Source organism: Anopheles maculipalpis, chromosome 2RL (assembly GCF_943734695.1).
Source record: "Anopheles maculipalpis chromosome 2RL, idAnoMacuDA_375_x, whole genome shotgun sequence".
Classification (NCBI taxonomy): Eukaryota; Metazoa; Arthropoda; class Insecta; order Diptera; family Culicidae; genus Anopheles; species Anopheles maculipalpis.
The window spans coordinates 67,504,279-67,525,282 of record NC_064871.1 but is presented as its reverse complement, the minus strand read 5'-3'; the positions used below and the strand labels follow the sequence as shown (position 1 = coordinate 67,525,282).

At 41.0% G+C, this 21,004-nt stretch overlaps 1 protein-coding gene across 4 annotated transcripts in view; it reads right to left on the bottom strand.

The window, feature by feature from the left end:
* The window catches only part of LOC126568810 (exportin-2), a 487,296-nt gene that overhangs the window by 265,501 nt on the left and 200,791 nt on the right, over window positions 1-21,004 (bottom strand). The window lies entirely within an intron of this gene.

Here is a 21,004-nt window from a genome sequence, read left to right as displayed (position 1 = left end):
CCATCCGGACCCGTCCGCGCGTAGTGAGGAATGACTAACCAACTACGTGCTATTGGCAAATCTAGTAACCTATTTCGATGGCTGGCGTGACCTTAGAAGGTCGTTAAGCCAAGAGAAAGAAGAAGCCTTTTGTTTACGAGATTTTAATGACAGCTCTATGAGAGACAATGGGACTCTGATCATTTCAGTTGCTCATTCAAGACTAAATTCTATTATGATATTAGGATATTTCGACATCCTAGAACATAATATTTTAATCTTTTTGGACATCTTTAAACTGAGACATTGGTGCTCCTGCAATTACAGTAGTAAGCATATTAACACTTTCTGTGCCGCGCATATTTTGGTGATGTTTCCCAGCAGGCCACGGTGATTTTGTTTACAAATTGACTGTCTATAATTTTTTTCTGTTATTTATCCACGGTGAATGCGCTTTTTTTACGTACATCCTTCGACAAATATGCAGATCAGACTTTTATGAAACCAATTATGTAGTTGGTTTATGCAAATCCTTAGTCAATCAATGTCTAAGAGTGTATTTTTGGGAGTCCTTTTTTCGAAAAATCTTCCGTTTTGTTGGCACATGGAACACAACGTGGTGAAGGTAAATTTTTAATATTTTTTAAATATTCGTTCTATCTAGCATAGATTCGTAACATATGAAATAATTGATAAGAATGGTTCTTATCCTTAATATTGTTGAATAATTTGTTTGTTTGCGCAGTTTGTGAAATATTTGATTTTGTCGTTTGGTTGTGGTATGTATTTTATGATTTTTTATTGCTTCGGGGACGGCCCACAGTGGTTCAGCTTAGACCAACGGGCAGATCTTCCTTTTTCGAAGCAGATGAAGTTGTATATTTTCATAATTGAGATGGTATATTAGTATGAAATACTAATTATCTAAGTAGTGTCGTTACAATTAGGACATCTAGATGGCGCCACGGAACGGATTTTTAATATGGCTGGAATAGGCACCCATGTTCGTGTGCAATAGATAATATAGTATAAATATTAATTGAATTTCGCAAACAGTATCATTATACAAGTACCTGCTTCTTTTTTCTATGCAAAATTATATTTTAAATTATATTTTGGGTGAGTTACGATACCAACAGCAGCATACTACAGTTAAGGAGGCTCAGAACTGTGAAAATTGAAGTACTGTAAATGTTATGAGTTTTGTGTGTCATCTGAAACAAAATATGCAAAATTTTCGAAAGAATCCATTTTCTTGTTTATTATTCAAAAGTATATTAAAAATGCTTTCAAACGTTGTAGAATGTTTCTAACAATGTTTAAACGCAAATCTTGTTAAAATGGGTGCAAACCTATCATTGCGTTTTTTGAGAAATCACCCAAAATGATACGTTTATCAAGTTCAGTGAGTGATATCTATAATGATCTATTGAATGGTTTCAATTTTCAACAGTTAACTTTGTTGAAAATTCTCCGGCAAACAATTTCACTTAATGTCCATCTTTGAACCAATGTGCGGCCTGTCCGTATTGCTGTATTTGTTTCCATTATTTACGCTTCTTTCAAATTACAATTTATTTTATTTTGCTGGTATGCATCAAAAGACTTTCCAAACACAAAATCCCTTACGTTATTGCTTTCAGATTGAAATGAAACACATGTGAACGCTAATTCCAGTATCTGATAGCAGCAAATTATGAAACCCCGATGATACATCGCTGCCTCAATTGCGCTACACAGTGTTATTGCATTTGTGTGAAAACCTCAGCATGTGATAACAGCGATCGTAGCTTTTATTTTTCCTTTCTTGGATGATTGCATCGGTGCAGCATCCGCTACGGTCATCATTTGCATCGGTGTGTCGTGGCCACCATGGTTTGTCGCATCAGTCTTTTATTTTGTTTTTTCGGACTCCAGCGCGTTTACCACACTGGTGTGCCTGGGTAAGGTGCAAATTATACACCTGGACTTAAGCAGACACAGCCAGACAGGCAGGCAGGTCCCAGAGAGTCGTTTCGTCGTGTCGTTAGGAGCTAGAAAGCAGAGGTATAATTACTAGGACACCATCTATCATCATTCGTAAGGGGGTTATTTTGTATGTTGTTTCTCCTTTGATGCTTCGTTTTGTTTTTAACATCATCCCAGGCCAAGACTGTTACGCGCGCTTCCCCGTTGCATTCTCGTTGACAGAAGCAGAAGGTAAATCTCGGCCCATCCCTGCTGGCCTGCACTCTCTGCACTTGGGGCATTTTAACGGCACGGCACGCACGGTAACCGAATCGTTTGCGTACTGAGCCGTGCAGTAGAAAACGGGGCTCACATTTTGCTCAGGGCGTGTAATTGATGGCTCATTTAACCATTGACGCATTATGCACGGGGGAGCTTAGTGGGCAAAAAAAGAGATGGATAAAAGTAAATCCTGTGCTATATAAAATCGTTGGTCAGGGAAAAAAGGGGAGCTAGAAAATTTATCTCGCCGGAGCAAGCCTCGAGCTTTAGCTCTGAAAATAAAACAAACCAAAACGGTTTCCGCGTCCATGCGTTCCTTAAGGGCGTGGTTCGGCCGATTGGAAGGTGTCGATCTGACTGAAACGTTATGCAAAAAGGGCCACGGACGAGTGACACACTGCAGACGGGTGACGTTAGTTGAATGGAATGAAAAAATGCGAAGAGTGCTCTTATAATGTGGGTTAATGTTACTCGGTTACTGGTGCCTGTGTTCGTACCGGGGGCTATTGTGCGTTAACAACCAGACTGGATTACATATGGCTGAAGTTGTTTGTTTTATAAAAGGAAAATGTGATCAGAATATGATTCGAGTTGTTGTGAGTGTATTGCTTTGAATAATCTGTTGGATGGAATGGAAGTTTATATCCATTTTGGATCCAGACATTATTATTACTATAATTATTATATTTTATACTTATATCTGCCAAAAGTTGAAGCTCATTACTTTACGCTCGTTACACGTAACTTTATGCTTATTACGCAAACCAAAATTCTTCACAAAACAACGACTTAATTGGGATCAGGATGCAGGCAAAGTAGATGACGGAAAGTGTTTATAGGGATGCTCAAATCAAAAAGGTGAAGAAAGAGGCTCATGAGACGTATGAAGCAAAGGAAAGGTTCGTTAGAAACATATTGAGTACGACGAAATTTAACGCCAAGTAAAGGACGCGATCACGAAAGAGCGAGATGGCACATAAAAATTTAGCGAGCAAAAGAGTATGAAGTAGCATACCTGCTATAAAGCATGTTTGAGCATGAGATCGTCCACATTCCAGCGTGTCTAAATTGAGCAATTCACCATGTTGATGGACATTTAGAGCGAAGGGATCATCCCTGACGACTGGAAGCTGGGACTTATAGTTCCCATATTAAAACCCGATAAAGACCCTCTAAACCCCGAAAGCTACCGCCCCATCTCACTGTTAAATTGCATTGGCAAAGTAATGGAACGCATGGTTAATCGTCGCTTAATGCAGGAATTAGAGGATCGCAACCTACTTAGTGCGGAACAACACGCTTTCCGTTGCGGTCGAGGTACGGAAACGTACTTTGCTGCACTGGAGGACGCGTTGATAACAGCAAAGCAAAACGATTCCATATCCGATTGTGCGGTCATCGACCTCGAGAAGGCCTTCGATCGCGCATGGAGATACTCCATTCTGGATCAGCTTAAGAGATGGGGTTTTGGTGGTCGCCTTGTGGCTTTCATCCAGGACTTCCTATCCAACAGAACGTTCCGAGTCAAAAACACGACTGTTTTATCAAACCCTAAGCTTCTTGAAAACGGAGTTCCACAGGGAGCTATCCTCTCTCCCACCCTTTTCCTGATTAGCACTGAATCCCTTCTCCTTTCCATCCCAAATCACACTAAAGCCTTTATTTACGCCGATGATATCGTCTTAATTACCTCCGCTTGTTCGCCTAAACTCACAAACTTAAGGCTTCAAAAGAGTGTAAATATTGTCCAAAAATGGGCAAAAACGACCGGATACGACATATCACCCAATAAATGCAAAGCCATCAGATTCTTTAAACCCCTCGTAAAAACAAGAAATTCACAGCTCAAATTAACAATAAAAAACATCATTATTCCTACTGTTAATAACACCAAAATTTTAGGCATCACATTCGACTCAAATCTTTCATTCATTAAACATTGTACAATAGTAAAAAATTCAATCAAAAACAGAATTAATCTTTTTAAAATGCTCGGTTGTGGGAAATTCCATTCTTCCCGCACAATCCTCATTAACATTCTCCAATCATGGCTTTTACCAAAATTGCTATATGGCATTGAAATTGTTTCACTTCAAAAAGATACCTACATTAAAAAACTTAGCCCTATCTATCATACTGCACTCAGATGCGCTACAGGTGCCTTCGTTACTAGCCCAATTGAATCACTTCTCTGTGAAAGTGGGCAACTTCCATTGAAATTTATCATATCCACGAAACTCATAGCTATAGCCGGAAGATTGCTAGAAAAAGACCTTAAGTGTGAGTCCCTTATTGACAGAATCAAACTAGATTAAAATAAAATAACCGACCAAAAAATACCGGAAATAGTGAAACAAACTAGATATGGAATTCGCTCATGGCTCTCTCAACCACCCAAAATAGACCTGGACTTACAATACAAATGCCGCAACCAAACCAACAAAGCAGTAATCCATCAATATTACAATGAGATGATCAACAATAAATATAAGATTTACCACCAAACATTCACTGACGGTTCAGTTAAACAAGACAGTGCTGGCTGTGGTATCTATTCAACCACATGCAAATGTTCCATAAAACTCCCCAACAACACCTCAATCTTCTCCGCCGAAGCGATTGCTATTCTCATAGCAGCGGAAGAAGACATAAATCCTTCGAAACCCAACGTAATTTTTTCAGACAGTCTTAGCGTGCTGAAAGCGCTAGATAGCGGAAGATCGCGCAGCCCACACATTCAGAGGCTTGAGGATCTGAAAATCCTTTCAAATATCACTTTCTGCTGGGTGCCGGGTCACGTTGGAATTAAGGGGAACGAGCTTGCTGACCAGTTAGCTAACAGAGCGCGTGAGGAACCTAACTGTTGCAACACAGAAATTTCTAAGCAGGATTTGATAAATTGGGCAAAAGCGACAACAAGAAACGTCTGGAACAAGTGCTGGCATCTGCAAAGCAACAGCTTCTTGAGGCAGGTCAAACCATGCACGGAACCCTGGGAAGACGTACAACCTTACCAAGATCAAAGAGTCCTCTCGCGTCTACGTATAGGCCACACAAATTTAACCCACAGATATAGAATCGAAAAATCTGACCCTCCACTCTGTTGCTACTGTGGAGTAACAATCACAGTTAAGCACATATTAACAGACTGCTATGGCTAAACAGCCTTACGCACAAAGTACAATATTTCACATAACATAGATTCTGCCCTATCCGATAATCCCACATCCCAAACCAATCTCCTAAAGTTCCTCAAGGAAACCGACCTCTACAAACAGATCTAATTTTCTTTTTCTTTCGTTATGTTTTTTTTGGTAACCCAGTTTTCTTTTCCTTCCAGTCACAGAGAGAGACGAATGCAGTCGAAAGACGCAAAGTCTCTATAAGCAAAAACAACAACAACAATCATGTTGATGGTAGTTAGGAATATCAATTGATAGTCCAAAAAGTTTCCTGTCTTCACCACTTCCTGTCTTCACTACCAGGTTTACTTTGTATTTTTTTGGCCGCAAAATTCATTCGGCAACTTCTACGCACTTTCAGTGTACATCTAGGGGTTCCCCAGGGCAGTATGCTTAGTCCTCTCCATTTCATATTATTTGTTAATGATGTCTCTTCCATTCTCCCAAATGACGGTCATCTGCTCTTCGCTGATGACCTGAAAATTTTCCTACAATTCGTAGTGTCATGAACTATTCTTCCCTCCAATCATCTTCCCAACAATCTCCTTCACCTGTGTATCGTTAAATGTAGTTCTTCTTCTTCTTCTTTTTGGCTTAACGACCTCTAAGTTCATGCCGGCCATCAAAATGGCTTATTAGACTGCCGATACCACGTAGTTGGTTAGTCAGTCCTCTTTACGGGGGGACGGTCCGGATGGGATTTGAACTCCGGACCTGCCGTTTGAAGACCGGCGCCGCTGTCGGATGCACCACTGGGCCGCCCCAGTGTATGATATGTCCTTTTCTCGTACCTCTCTGCCCTGGAGGTTTAACTACTCAATTATTGGGTTCCCGCTGAGTCGTGTTTCCTAAGTACGTGATCTTGAAGAGACATTTGACATTAAGTTTTTTTTTGGCGACCACATCGCGAACTTGGTCAGTTCGGCTTATCGGTCACTTGGACTTTTCAGAACACTATCCTCGGAGTTCTCGGACCCTCAGTGCTTCAGAACGATGTATTGTGGCTTTGTAGGATCGATTCTGGAATAAGCGAGTGTCGTATGGAGTCCTTCAGGCACTGCCTCGACCGCCCGAGATACTCTGCTCGGTGCCATATTCTGGAGCTTCCCTCATTGATATCGAGACGTTGCCAGGCTCAAGCCATACTTATTGGTGGATTGATTCTTGGAGTTTCCGACGCGCCATCCCTCCTTTCTGTAATTGCTTTCTATGTCTCATCACGATCCCTTAGTCCTCGTCGACCTTTAACGATCCAATGCTAGTTAGTTTTCGTTATTTTAATGCTTTTTCTTACCATGTTTTATCTTTGGCATCTTTGTGTTTTTTCCGTTCTAGACTTCCTTCTCTTTTACTTCTTAATGTCCCTACTCTAATTCTAATTCTTTGCTCTTTTCTTTGATCCTGTCTCAGTTTTAGCTATGGTTCCTTCAGTTTACCATAGTTTTTGGTTTTAAAATTTAATGATGTTTATGATTGTATAGCCAGAGCGACAAATAGCTTTTTAATAAACAAAAACAATAAATAAATGAAAACATGTTGAAGTCATCGAAAAAATTCAAGTGACTTTCAGTTGTCAAAAGAGTACAAAATCGTTTATAAATTCCTGTGCTTTCTCCAAAAGCACCTTCCCATCGTCCTATTGATCCTTCGCGAATGTACAAAAGCAGTCTATCTAACCTTAAAATAAATGCTCTCCCCAGTAGACGATAATCCGGAAATACATAACCATTTCACAACCCCAGTGTCAACGATCCGTGATAAAGGAAAACGAACTACTAACGGCTATTTGCCCCGACTAGGCATGCGAGAGAGCACGCGGTGGCAGTCCAATGGTGCAATGTACAACCACTTTTAATTAATAAAACCCATTTGATCCAATTTAAAATGTATTTCCACCTTGTGACACGCCAACGATGCAAGCAGCTGGGCGGCTGACCGTCCTAACACATCCGACGAGGCGACACTGGTGGACGACGCCACACCGTACCCTGTTGCGAAGTGCGTGTTTTGTAATCGCACGCAAAAGGGACCGGGAACCTACCACGCTACGTGCGAATCGCGATAATGTCATGCACGAGACCCCCTGGAGCGATCCAGAAATGCTTCCCGGCCGGCCAGAAGACGAACGCGAATCGAGTACGGGGCAGGTACGCTCTTACTTTGGGCGTTTCGGTGCTGCTGCTGTTGCAAATCCGATTGCATGTGATAGGCATTAGCGACCCACAGGAAGCCGTCACCCGTATGCGCAGGGTACGAAAATGGTAAACACGAAAAATCAGAAAATAAAAAAAAAGCGAAACGGAAGATTGAAACTGTTTCTGATAACATTTGACAAATGAAGAAATATAATCATAATATGCGCACAAGATAAGAAGCTGGCGGGTTCAGTTGAGCTACCGGGCGACTACGTGGCGAGCATTCTCAACTACGAGTGCACGGGCGAAACGTTACAGGGAGTAACGCTGTGCGTTAGATAATGTACCTTGGAGATATTTCAATTAAGGCACGAAGGCACAACGCACCGATTTCCTTGCGTTAGGCGGAGATTTGCCAGGCAGGTTTCCAGTGGCAGTGGTGTCGGAACCGATACAGTACATTCGTTCGTTTTACGTGCGTTGTATGCACGTTATGTTTTACGTCATAATCCTTTGAAAGTATTATCGACGCGATTATTAGTACAAATTTTATTGGATGATTTAGTTAGCAAAGTATGTAGAGCGGGATTATTCAGTGATAGAAGTGTTGACGGCGCCGGTCTTCACACGACAGGAGCGGGATTTAAATCCCATCCGGATTTTTCTCGCATATTGACTAATCAACTACGTAGTAGTATCAGCAAGTGCAGTACGCCGCCAGATGGCGGTCATGTGCGAAAGAAGACCGAATTGAAGTGTTGGGCTGGTGGCCGAACTGTTCAAGATGGGTCTGGAGAAGCTAGCTGCCATCATGCATTTTGTAAGGATTTGGGACCACGAAGAACTGCTGGACGAGTGGAAACTGGGTGTCATACAGCCGGTGTACAAAAAGGGCGACAGGATGGACTGTTCTAACTTCCGGGCCATCACAGTCCAGAATGCTGCCTATAAGATCCAGTCATCGGATCGGAAGTTTCCAAACTAGATTTGTTGGAGGCAAATCGAATACAGACGGACCAGAAATCCCGGGAGCACCAGATCCTTACGCACCACCTGTACATTGACTTCAAGGTGGGTTACGATATCATACATCGGATCGAACTATGGAACACCATTAAGCAGTACAGATTCCCTGGGAAGCTAGTACTGCTGCAGGGGCCACTTTGCACGGGATGCAGTACAAGGTGAGAGTGTCGAGCATGCTGTCGGAATCGTTCGAATCTCACCGGGTTCTGAGGCAAGGGGACGAATTCTCCTGTGTGTTGTTCAACATCGTTGTCATACGCATGACTCTTTGCCGGAGGCTCTGACTGTGATAGAAAAATCCTGCTCCACAGAAGTTTCTATCAACACACGAAATGCATGATATAACGTACACTGATAGTCCTCTACGGATAAGAATCTTAAACTATGCTGACGGAGGACGCCAAGATGGCCTAGTTAATCGTCAGATTTATAGGAACCCATAATAAGCACAATTCCCCACAGCATTGCACTTCAGCTTTGTAGTATAACCTGACGAATACTACTGTATAATGCTCCATAGGATGGAGTATAGTTCAATCTAAAATACTGTAGGTCGCCTTTTGATCGCCTAAGTTTGATCAATAGGAGGTAAGCGGAGTTGAATTCTATTTCTAGTAGATCTGCCACAAATTTTTCATTAAATTCAACCTGGAAGATTCTGACATAATCTGGAACTTACTGATGCATAGTAGCGGCAAGCAGCAATTGTTCATGATTCACTCTTCTGACTTAAAACTCTGTTATCCGCCAATAAAGGCATTTGGAGCGCATGTTCGCACATCTTACGGGGGTTTCTCAGAAGGTTGCGAAAATTCCGTCAGGAGCTGTTGTATTATGATCGCAACTAAATTATCCAACAATGATAAATGATCCTTTTTTTACTGAACAATACCTGTCTTTATGTGTGGATGACGAGCACAGCATTGATGTTTCCAACAATGTGAGTGATAGCAAGCAAACGTAGGATAAAGATATTTACTTTCGCTAATGTACAGCCAAGCGGAGGAAAATGTATCTAAGAGAGAGGTTGTGCGCAATGCTTTTAATGGCATGTAAAAGGACATTCCAAGCTACTCCCACTCTAGGACACAATGCAAACTTGTGTTACAGAACATATACCCAAGCGTATACTGTGCAGGCGGAAGCTTGCTGATTCATCTTTTGAGATAGCTCTCCATAAGCTTTTTTTATTATGTCACCTGCCAGCTGTCTGTTGCTTTAGTTATTCCATTCTTTCCACAAGCTTACCATTGGACATTTAAGAGTCATCTTGGTGTCAAGAAGTCTTGCAACTAGCAACCGCCGAAGAGTATTTGTTGTGATGTTGGCTGTCTTTGTCTGGGATGTCTCTTAATTGCAGAACAACTTTTCTCAGGTAAGGGTATGTGGATGTGACAGCAGCGACGCTCGGAGGATTTCCAACCAAGGAAATGTACTGTTTCCCTATCCTGTGTGATAAAGCCTGTGTAAAGTCTGAAATTAGAGAAATGTGAAAATAAAGTCTTACATGGTTGCAGCACACGGATTCCTCCGGATCCAATCCATAAGAAGGACCCAACCGTAAGCGACATAAGGCAAAGGCCCTGGTCTAATGACACAAACCATCCTGCTTTCAAATCCTAACTTAATTGTGCTGCCTCAGTGTTAAATAATAGGATTTGGATAATGGCATCGAAAGCTAACTGGATGTCATTTGGTACTCTTACCCAAATTTTATTTCGTTTCCTTGGTTACCATCAATCTGTATTACGTTATGTGTTTGTGAGCTTTTGCAGTTTGCCATTTTTGGTTAAACTGAAGCAACAAAATCATGCTATAGCATAATTTTTTCCTTCTCTTGAAGCTGTTCATGTACATTGCAAAATCACTGAAGCCATGACTGTCTTTAACAAACCGGCTCCATCTTCCACTAAACTTTTATTTTCCATACGTAATTCTCTTAATTCCCGTTTCTCTCTCACGCCTTCCATTTTTATTAATGTTTGTGCTTCCGAACTGTCCAAACAAACAAACGACCGACACATTCGTGCCATTCCCGGGGTGATGGTCGATGACTTGAACTGATTGCTGACTTGGAGCTGCAGATAACCATCACCGGGAAGGTACGGTGATCGTGAAAGTTTAACCGCAAAGCGGAGCGGATATTAATGGAAGATGGCCATATGAATGAACGACATTCTAGTGACTGATTGTAATCCTTTTTATCTGAGTGATTTTGATGCGAATTCCTTTTCCAGAAAAATGAATAATAATTTTTGTTTTACCTTTTTATCTCATCCACCCTAGGCTCTTCGGCGTAAATCACACGGATTTTGATAGAGAGCTTCAATGAAAGCAAAAGGAGAATTGGGATTGCTTAGCTTTTTTGCAATCATGTTATGTATTCATTCTGTTGAAGCGCTCAGTATGTTTTCATTTATTGAAGTTCTTTTTTTAAGTATTCATGGATCAACAACTAAGTTTTTCAGGATTATTGCAATGACAAAACTAAACTTTGAATTGAGAAGAATTAATTCAAGAAAAGCAAGTTAAACGAAGATTATCCAACAAACTCTCGCATCTTTAAAGCGTATTTTCCAGAAAGGTTGTCCAGTGTCGCCCTTTCTCTCACACGGAAACGGAACCAAATTAACTCAACTAATTGCCTGTCGTAAATAAGGGTATCGATGTACGCGAACCAAGCCGTTAAACGGAACCGTTGCAAACCGTTCCAAAATAATAATCATAAAGTTTTCTGCCGGTTTCAATTTAAACTCCACCAAATATGAGTTTTTTTTAATGGGACGCTTTTTCAAGTCGGTTATACACGACTAAGTATATCGCTCGATTTTGTGCTTTTCGTTTTTTTTTCTGCTCCTCGAAACTCGTCACTGCAAATTGGCCCTGTCGATCTTTAGGTCAGCAGCAAAACGAAAACAGGGTTGTCCTCCTACGCTAGCCTTTTGTGGGCCGGTTTGTGAGATGCCATGCTTGGCTCGTCATAAATTAACTCAATCCGTCAGTTCCTTATTGCGGCACGGAAATGAAGGAAACCATCGGAGTAGCAAAAGGTTGCGAAGCGTTGGACAGCACAGCGAAAAAAGCCCCAGCGAGTTCATACCCTTTGAAATGTAGACAAAGTGTAGGCATTAGGACGGTGTCATATCCGTTCGATTGATGGAAGGAAAGAAAGTTAATGTACGGCGACGGCACATGGAAGGGTCCATGGTATGACCTTTTCATGGGTGAATATGTTTCGCTTTGCAGCGATACTTGTGCAAAGGGTGAAGCGTTGCTTGAATGTACTTGTGATAAAGAAATAATGAATTTTGCAACGATGAAAAAGAGGAGTTTTCTGATGATAACCAGCAACTTTAAACTTTGCGAAAAGGTGCCTAGTTCAATTATGCTGCATCGTTACCTAATTAAACAGGAGTTTTATATTGACGGTTGGTATCTTTTGTCTTGATCAATTTGATGGCGTTTCATGAAGAGCTAGGAATACTCGAGCCGTTGGAGTTTAATATGAAGTGAAATCATTTCATCAAGATCTGGAATCTTTTGCACTTCACTTCACTGACCTCAAGTGGAAGTAAAATCTTTTCTCTCTGGATTGAAACATTTCAAAACTTTTATGCTTCTATTATGGCATTATTAAAATGTTTTAGTCAAGAAAGAATGCGGTGGCAGGAAGCGACAGAGGAGCAAGTCTTCACACGAGATGATCGGAGTTTAAATCTGATCTGATCCAACTACATGGTGTCAGAGTAAGTCATACGATGGATGGCGTTTCCTAGTACCGCCTTAACTACCTAGCAATGCTTTAAGAAAACTGTACTTCTATTTGAATAAAATCACAAAAAATAGCAACAGAGTTAAGTTCTATCTGGAAATGATGAAATGATTCATTTCTTCCAGAAAAGTTCTTCTCGAAGTTTGTTACCGAAGACGCTTTTAATGGTTTTTAGATGTTTCTCTTCTTCTTCTTCTTCTTCTTCTTCTTCTTCTTCCTTTTCTTCTTATCCTTCTTCTTCTTTTTTCCTCCTCTTCTTGACCTGCTCAGGGTTGAGCATGTTGGGTAGACATGACCAGGTCTCCAATCAGTTTCCAGGAAACTCGGTCCAGGGATGCAGTTCTCCATCCACGGCTGCATCCGATCTCCGACAGGTTAGACTCCACTTGATCAAGCCAACGATCTCGCTGTCCTCCTTTATGCTTCGTGCCGAACGAGACGCTGAAGAGGATCTTCCTGGAGGAGCATGACCGCCAAACAACTCATCTAGCCTCCGACTTTTTTTAAAGATAGTCCTTTGCACTCGCCTTGTGAAAATGGCGTGTGCATTGGCACCCTCAGTCAGCATAGTCCAAGACTCGTACCCTTAGAGGACTACTGGACATGTCAGTGTGCGATATATCGTGTGTTGCTGGAGTCTTCTGGACCGCAGGAGCTTGAGGAGTCCGTAGTAGGTACGATTTGCCTGAACAATGTGCCTTCGGATGTCGCTGCTTACGTTGTTGTCCGAAGTTACGATCGTACCAAGGTAGCAGAACTCCTCTACCACCTCGAGATCGTAGGCGTCAACTGATGCTCTGCCTCCGAGTCGGGCTCTATCACGGTCAGAGCCTCCGGCAAGCAGGAATTTTGTCTTCATTGCATTGATTGCATTGCCTCAATCCAAATCCGTTGGCCTCTCGTTTCAGTCGGGTGTACACCTCTCATGCTGTCAATGTCATCCGTAAAGCGAAGGAATTGGAGAGATCGGATGTGAAAATCGAATGTCGAAGCCCGCGCTTCGCCCTCCTGAGCGATGTTAAACAACATACAGGAGAGTTCGTCTTCTTGCCTCAGACCGCGGTGAGATTCGAACGATTCCGACAGCATGCTCGACACTCTCACCTTGTACTGCATCCCGTGCAAAGTGGCCCCTGCAGCAGTACCAGCTTCCCAGGGAATCTGTACTGCTGCATGGTGTTCCATAGTTCGATCCGATGTATGATATCGTAGTCCGCCTTGAAGTCAATGAACAAGTAGGGATCGGGTGCTCCCGGCATTTCTGGAGCGTCTGTATTCGATTTGCCTCCAACAAATCTAGCTTGGTAGCTTACAACGAAATCTGTAGCAAGGAGCGCAGGTCTGCAGCAGAGTATTCGGGACTGCATCTTATAGACAGCATTCTGGACTGTGATGGCCCGAAAGTTAGCACAGTTCATCCTGTCGCCCTTTTTGTACACCGGCTGTATGACACCCAGTTTCCACTCGTCCGGCAATTCTTCCTGGTTCTCAAATCCTTACCATCAGCCAATGAATGATGGCTGTTTTCTCATATGTTTTTGAATTCACCTCAATAATTTTTTTCTTAACGATTTCTGATATTTTTTGCCTTATAGTTTTTATAAAATCGTCCAATTTTATGTATATTTTTTATTTGAAACTACTTTTTGTAGGTTCTGTTTACGATATCTATAATATTCTTTCCAATTATTTCTGACGATAAATGTACATTTTTCATAAATAACTGCGTGGAATATTTGACTAACAAAACAACATGAGAAGCAACAAACAACATTTTATTGAAATTAGCAGAAATCATTAAAAAAATATTATGTCATTGCTATCAACTTACAAGCACACCATTTTTATTCATCTCTTCAAGATTGCCTTGCTGTGTAGCCCGAAAATTTTTCATCCTGAGTTTGTTCGACGTTTTCCCATATAATTTTGGATCCGTTTCATGTTTTTTTGGCTGCTTCTCGAAAAATTTTAAATACGTATGGAAACACCTGTTTCTCAATTAAAATTAAACTAAACTCGTGCCAAAATCAACTATAAGTGGATACTATGCGTCATTAAACCATGAGAAAACTTTGAATACACTCGGGATAAGCTATATTGAAAATGGAACACAACAACAAAGCTCAGGACAAAAAATCATTTCATTGCTGCCGTATTAATTTTGCTTCAAACACTTTTTTAATACAATTACCTAGAAATTCAGTAGAAAAAAAAAGAATAAAATAGCTTGACACCCTCCATAAGTACCATTCGCCTCTGTCAGAGACACTGGAAGCTCAAAACAATTTACCAGTAACGAGCAAAAACATCAGCTCAAATCAGACAAATAGCAACTGTTCTGTTCAATGGTCGGGTGCAATTCGTGACGGATCACTTACCCACAGTTACTGCCAAGTTCCACTTCCTGTGCAATCCGAGCCGATGCTGAAGTATGTTCGTAACGATTGAAATCGTGATTGATTGGAGCGTTACTGGTGTTCAGGAAACTGAACTTGATTTTGGGTACTTTTACGTGCTAAGGAATGCTTCAAGTACAAACACTACTGGATGGCATACGACCTCTTTATTTTTGGCGCAGCGGGGCAGTATCGGATCGCGATGTGTCGTGTGGTGCAGCCACTTACGCGATTTTAATGCTCAGTTACGCCTGGAACGTGGACCTCGTGCTCAACCTCGTGGCATCGGGTGATGTTGTACGGTCGGTGTTTAACATACATCGTGATCAAACGATACCGAACGTGCCACGCTACCGGCACGGACTCATTCTTCGGAATTTTCATCTAATATAGGCAATCAGCGGGTGGAATCGCGTCGCGAGGGCCCGAATGTTGCAACCACAGGCTCACCACTTACGACCTTTAGGGTCGTTGAGTGGCCCCTTTTTGGCCTCTAGCCCAATGTTTAGCAGGCCGTGTAGCAGTACTTCAATTAAAGGGCTCAACACACACGTTGGATAAGCTGCAACGACGAGGCAGATAAGTGTGAAACATGTATGGACAGAGGTGTTGGTAAATGATTTAATTATCGCTAGTGGTGAAGCTAAATGAGACACACAGATTAGCTTGGGTCACTTTTTATGAATCCGTATGCGTTTGAATGTACACGAAAAAGACATCACTGCCATAATGCATGGCGTTTAGTTTATTGCGAGCACTGCTTGACAGTTCTTTGCGTTTCATTGCACCAAACACACCCAGCGAAACCTAATGAAGCCCGAAATTTTTTTGAACTACACACAAACACACACCACTCGCCATGCACGGCCGTGCATCGTGACTTAGTGTGACATTGGCGACGCACAGAACGACACATCAGAAACCGATTTGCAAATATGATTTATAGTGCAATAGAGTCTTCGCCTTTCGAGGTTCTCCCCCAGGCCAAAGAATGAGTCCAACATGGACGGTTCGGTGCGTGCAGCCAACGATTCCATTCGCATTCTGGCCCAATCCGAAGCGTAGGCGGTATCGAATTTCTTTCCTGCGCCACAAAACGCCAGAAATTGACCGGGTCCGACGTTGGCGACAGGCAGGGCTCGCTGGGCTGGGCTAAGAGTCGTACATTTTGTGCTGAAATTGCTTTCAAAGTGTGATTTAAAATTCCATGTGTCGGTTCGGTCATGCATGAGTGATGTTGGTTTTATACGTTGGGGCGACCTTGGATGGGAGTAGTGTACATTCTCGAGTATGTATCTCGGCTTATCGTTGGTGGTGTACTACGGGTGATTCCTGAAAAGCAGTTCAATTGAATAAAGAGAGTTGTGATAGTCAATGTTCTTGTCGTGTCCTCGTAACATATGGATGTGATTTTGGGACAAACGTGTGCAATAATTAGGCCGCAATAGGTGTAGTAGATTGCTAAATCAATCTTACTAAACTGATAATTCTCTCGTAGTAGTTGAGCAATACAGCTAAAGCAAATATCTTTTTTTTGGCCTTCTTTTAACATTTGTTACTGGTTCTTTCATTACGTTTACGATCTTTCGAGCAGTTTACGTTTTATGCCGTACTTTAAGGCCTTTTAAAGCATGTTTGATAAATAACTAATTTTAGCAAATAATAAAATAAAATCACAAAACATGATATTTATACTTTAACAGGGTTTAGGGACAACATGATTAGGTTGCCATCCAGACCTTTCCCCCATAATGAGGTCTGATTATTCAACTACTGAATCAACTGATATCAGAGAGAGAGAGAGAGAGAGAGAGAGAGAGAGAGAGAGCGAGAGAGCGAGAGAGAGAGAGAGAGAGAGTCTCGTAAGTCATTACATGGCCGGCATACCTCGTTAAGTCAAGAAGAATCATTCATATTTGCTGGTGTCATAACTTAGGAAAACAACGTAAGATGACTTCTGATGAAATTAAATTCTGACTTTTTCTATTATTCTTTGCTTGCATAGTACGCTCTCAAAGAATATATTCTGCTAAGTTATTTATCTATTTATTCACAATTGATTATGACGGTACAGTGCCGTATTGTCAACACGGATTGTGTTGAATAAATTTTATGCACTTATTGATAAGGCCTTTCCTCCTTATTCTTTGCCTTATCACCGGCATGCTCGGTTTCGAATGAGTGGTTGTTGTTTGTTGTACGCAGAGGCACTAAGTGGTATTGTTCTACAGAAAAATACAGTAGTTTTTGTAGATTAGTTTTTGTCATATAAAATTTAAAATAAATAAAATATATATTACAACCGGCTGTGCCCGGGATAAGGAAAAGAATAAAGAGGGAATGTCTTATCAATAAGTTTATAACATTTATTAACCCAAGCGGTGTTGACAATTCGGCATTGCAGCGTCATAATCAAATGTAAATAAACAAATAAAATAAATAATGTTTTTTCCACAGATGAGCAAGGTTCATCGCATCACGCCGTATATAGTCTAATGTTACAGGGTATTCCGTGGTGTTTCAGCGTTTTCCTTTATATTTTTGGATTAATCGGCCACATTAAGCAAAAAAAAATTTTTTAGTAATTTATATATTTACAATTAACTATGATGGTACAAAATAATTTAGAAATAATAATAAAACTTTAATTATTAGATAGGTTGATCAATGAGCAATGGGGAAAAATTCGAAAGCGAACCCATTGTAATAAAATAAAATATATTGCGTTGTCATATCAATAATTTTTTATCAAGGTAGAAGAACCTAACTAACTAATCTGCTAAAAAAATTGGTTTCCTTTGGTGATTTTTTGCTCTTATTTTCCTATCATATTTTTGGTGTGTCCTGAGAGCTTGACAACTTCCCTGGTTTATTTAGTTAAGTTTTGTAGATATTTGACAAATTTTCAAATATTTTTTTGATTTTGATTTTTTAAAATGAAAATATCATTTAAACTTCAACGGTAAACAAAAGAAAAATTGATCGACCCAGCATGACCAGAATAAGGCAAAGAATAACGAGAAAATGCTTTATTAATAATGTTCTTTGTTCATTCAACACATATGGTATTGACCGTATAGCGACTTTCCTTCATGCTTAATAATTTAAAAACAAATAAATAAAATAAATAAAAATTGCCAATCAGCTCATAAATCGCTGAAAAAACGGCACCAAGCCGCCATAATGAAACTTAAATAATGAAAAATAAAAACAAACTAGAGTAGATGGTTAGCAATCATGTATTTTCAGGCTGAAAGTAATCAACAAGTGTTTCTATTAATTTTGTGGAATCATAAATACACTTTAAGAATGTTTTTACCAGCACAAATCTGCTTCAGTCTGTTTGAAACTGCAAGTTTGAGTAACATTTTTCAATTATATGCTTTTGTTAATACACAAATTATTGTGTAAATTCTATTAAAAAACAAAATAATTACTTGAAAAATTAAAATATTTTGAAACACCGTAAAATACTACGATGCGAAGTTAAAAATACGCCAAAGCACAAAGATTCCTCGGCCTTTAATACGAATCACGACTGCTCACAACATTTGGCAGTCCGAATGCGAACCAGCTTATGACTGCAAACCCACGCACCAAGGTTTATTGGTAAACGCGTATTTTTCTTGAGGAATTTACAACTCCCTGTACATTGCGTGCTACGTGTGTACGGATGTGTCAGCGAATGAAATTAAGGGCAGAGGCGAAAGAGTGAAGAAATTATTAAAATACGAACGCGTGAACGATTCATGATGGAGCAGGAAAAACAAACTCACCGGCATGCTCCCGTGGCATGCGTAGCTAGCCCACCGTCCAACGACTCGCACAACGCACACACACACACTGCAGTCGTTCTCCGCATGATAGCGCTGAGGAAAGGCGTGCAGTAATAATAAGCAACGGAACGATTTCTTTAGGAAATGAGTCAATTTAGACCCGCATTTAGGTCCCGCTGGTCTGCACAGTCCCGATGGCGGTCCGCACAGATTGTGGTTGATGTAATCTCGGATCATACGCTCGATCGATTGACGCCCATGCCCGTGGCACCGGGAAGAGCGTTTACATCTCTGGCGCAGTGATCGGTGACGAAATCGTAACACGGGAGCAGGCGGCACAGTAACGACCGGCTCTAGAAGGCAGGAAATAGTGTAGAATTAGTTCGTAATTTGCATTCAATTGATTGTGAAACCGGTGGGCGCGAAGTTACATCAAAATCTTGCACCTTTCCTGTGTTACATGTGGTTGATGCAGCAGGGTAAACCGGCGTCCATCCTTGTGAGGTGTAGATACATAACAATATTACTAACTTGTTTCATTCATTACGACTGTATTAAAATAACAAAACTCATCTTTAAATTTTCTCATTGCAATCCCCAAGATACTTCTATCGCGTCTATCGTTCGAAACCAACATTGAAGAAAATCGATAATCCGCTCACCGTAAACGATCCGTCGTGTGGCGCCAGCTCTCGTGTCTGCTAGCTACCTCACGATCGGATTAGATGCGACTCGTGCATAAATCATAATTACTGTCCATTTGGCAGAGTTTTCAACTCAACAAGCGGTGCCGTGCGTGCCCAGCATCATCGCACCAGCCAACAGACGATCGTTTCTGGGTTCGTTCTACGCATGTGGCATTGGCTTTAGTGCTGTCCTCTCCTTTACCAAGGGCTGGTATGTATTTGTGCATATGATTCGGTTCACTTTCCAGTTAAAGCCATTTTAGCAACGAACACCGACGTTTGCACGATAGATAAAGGAAGGGAGCGGTTAATATTAGCCTTTTTTTTTCTTTTCGGGAAGGACAGGTCAGAAAGTGAGGTGAATGGGCGCCATACTCCTTCGTATGAAGATCGGTAACTTTTACGTGCCCAGCTTTAGATCGTACCCCAATCGATGGTTTACTTTTTGCGACCTCATTTCGATCGCGGGCGCTAATGCGTTTGAGTGTTGAATTTGGTCGCGTCGCACCAGAGCAGACTAATTGCAAGGCCTGTGTTTAATTGCAACCGTTGCTCGTTGCGGTATAATACAAGCGTGCCCTAAAGATAGCGACCCAATGCCCTTACCGAGCACGCACCCATTTGGCTAGGTAAAAGAATCGAAATCCTGATTTATTTTCACGAATCATTTGATTAAAATCAATCAGTAGCTATTAAAATACACTGCAGTGGAATAATGTGCAGGTTTTTATCGAACGCACCCTACCAATTGGCATGAGAAAGAGTACTAATCTATGATTTTGTGGGCCGCTAAGATCGCACCCAACTAAGTTCGTTTGTGCCACTATGAACACATAAGTTTTTCTGTTATCCTTGAGTGGGTGCAGTTGGAAAGATCGATGCATATGATAGAGCTAGTTAAGTATTTTCTGCGCTACTGTGGTGCCATTTATTTAATTATGACTCTATAGGCGGTTGCAATTCTGAGTGATACTAAACATGCTGTTTGTTTGTTATTGCATAATTAATCTAATTTAAGTAATGGTGAATACGAAAAACATCGAACATATCAAATGCAGGGTCGAATTGATAAGTATGCCTATTAAGATAGATAGTAATACCCCTTTGGGGTTTTATCTTTTCGTACATAGAAGCAATATTGTGACAGTGTAATGTGCTGGGAATAGAACGATTTGTTCCCTCGCTTTTGGGTGCTCATTTTTAAGCTAAGATTGTGATTGATAATTAGGACACCAAATGATAGAAGCTTATGTGAAAATACTTCAGAAATTACACTCCAAATAATTTATATCAGATTAAGAGAAGGCTGAAATACATTGTACAATTATGTGGTAAAACCATTATCAACCTTGTTACTGGTAAAACAATAATACGCGCGGCTATAGTGGTAGCTTTGTGACGGTGGTATTTGATCGGGAGACGATCTGAAGAGTCTGTTTTCCGTTATCTGCTGAGCAGTCTAGGACGAGATAGGTTTTTTTCTTCTTATTTTTATAGTTAGGAGTTAGAATTTAGGTTATGTTAGGATAAGTTGGGTTATTTTTAATAAATAAAAACTTAATTATATATTGTTAATGATATTAAGCATCTGTATATATGTTGTACCTCGCTTGTATGAATGATGATGTATGAATGAGTACGATGCGTGAAGGGTTGGGTACCACATGGAAGAAGTTGCGCCGGCCGATGCTATGGATGGGTCAGGAATCATCGAAATGGAAAACGATCAAGACCCCCGCTACCATCTGGACCACGAGCATGGACACTCCTGACATACCCCGGGATAAGGTGCCCTCACACGATAAGACCCTCGCTATGAACAC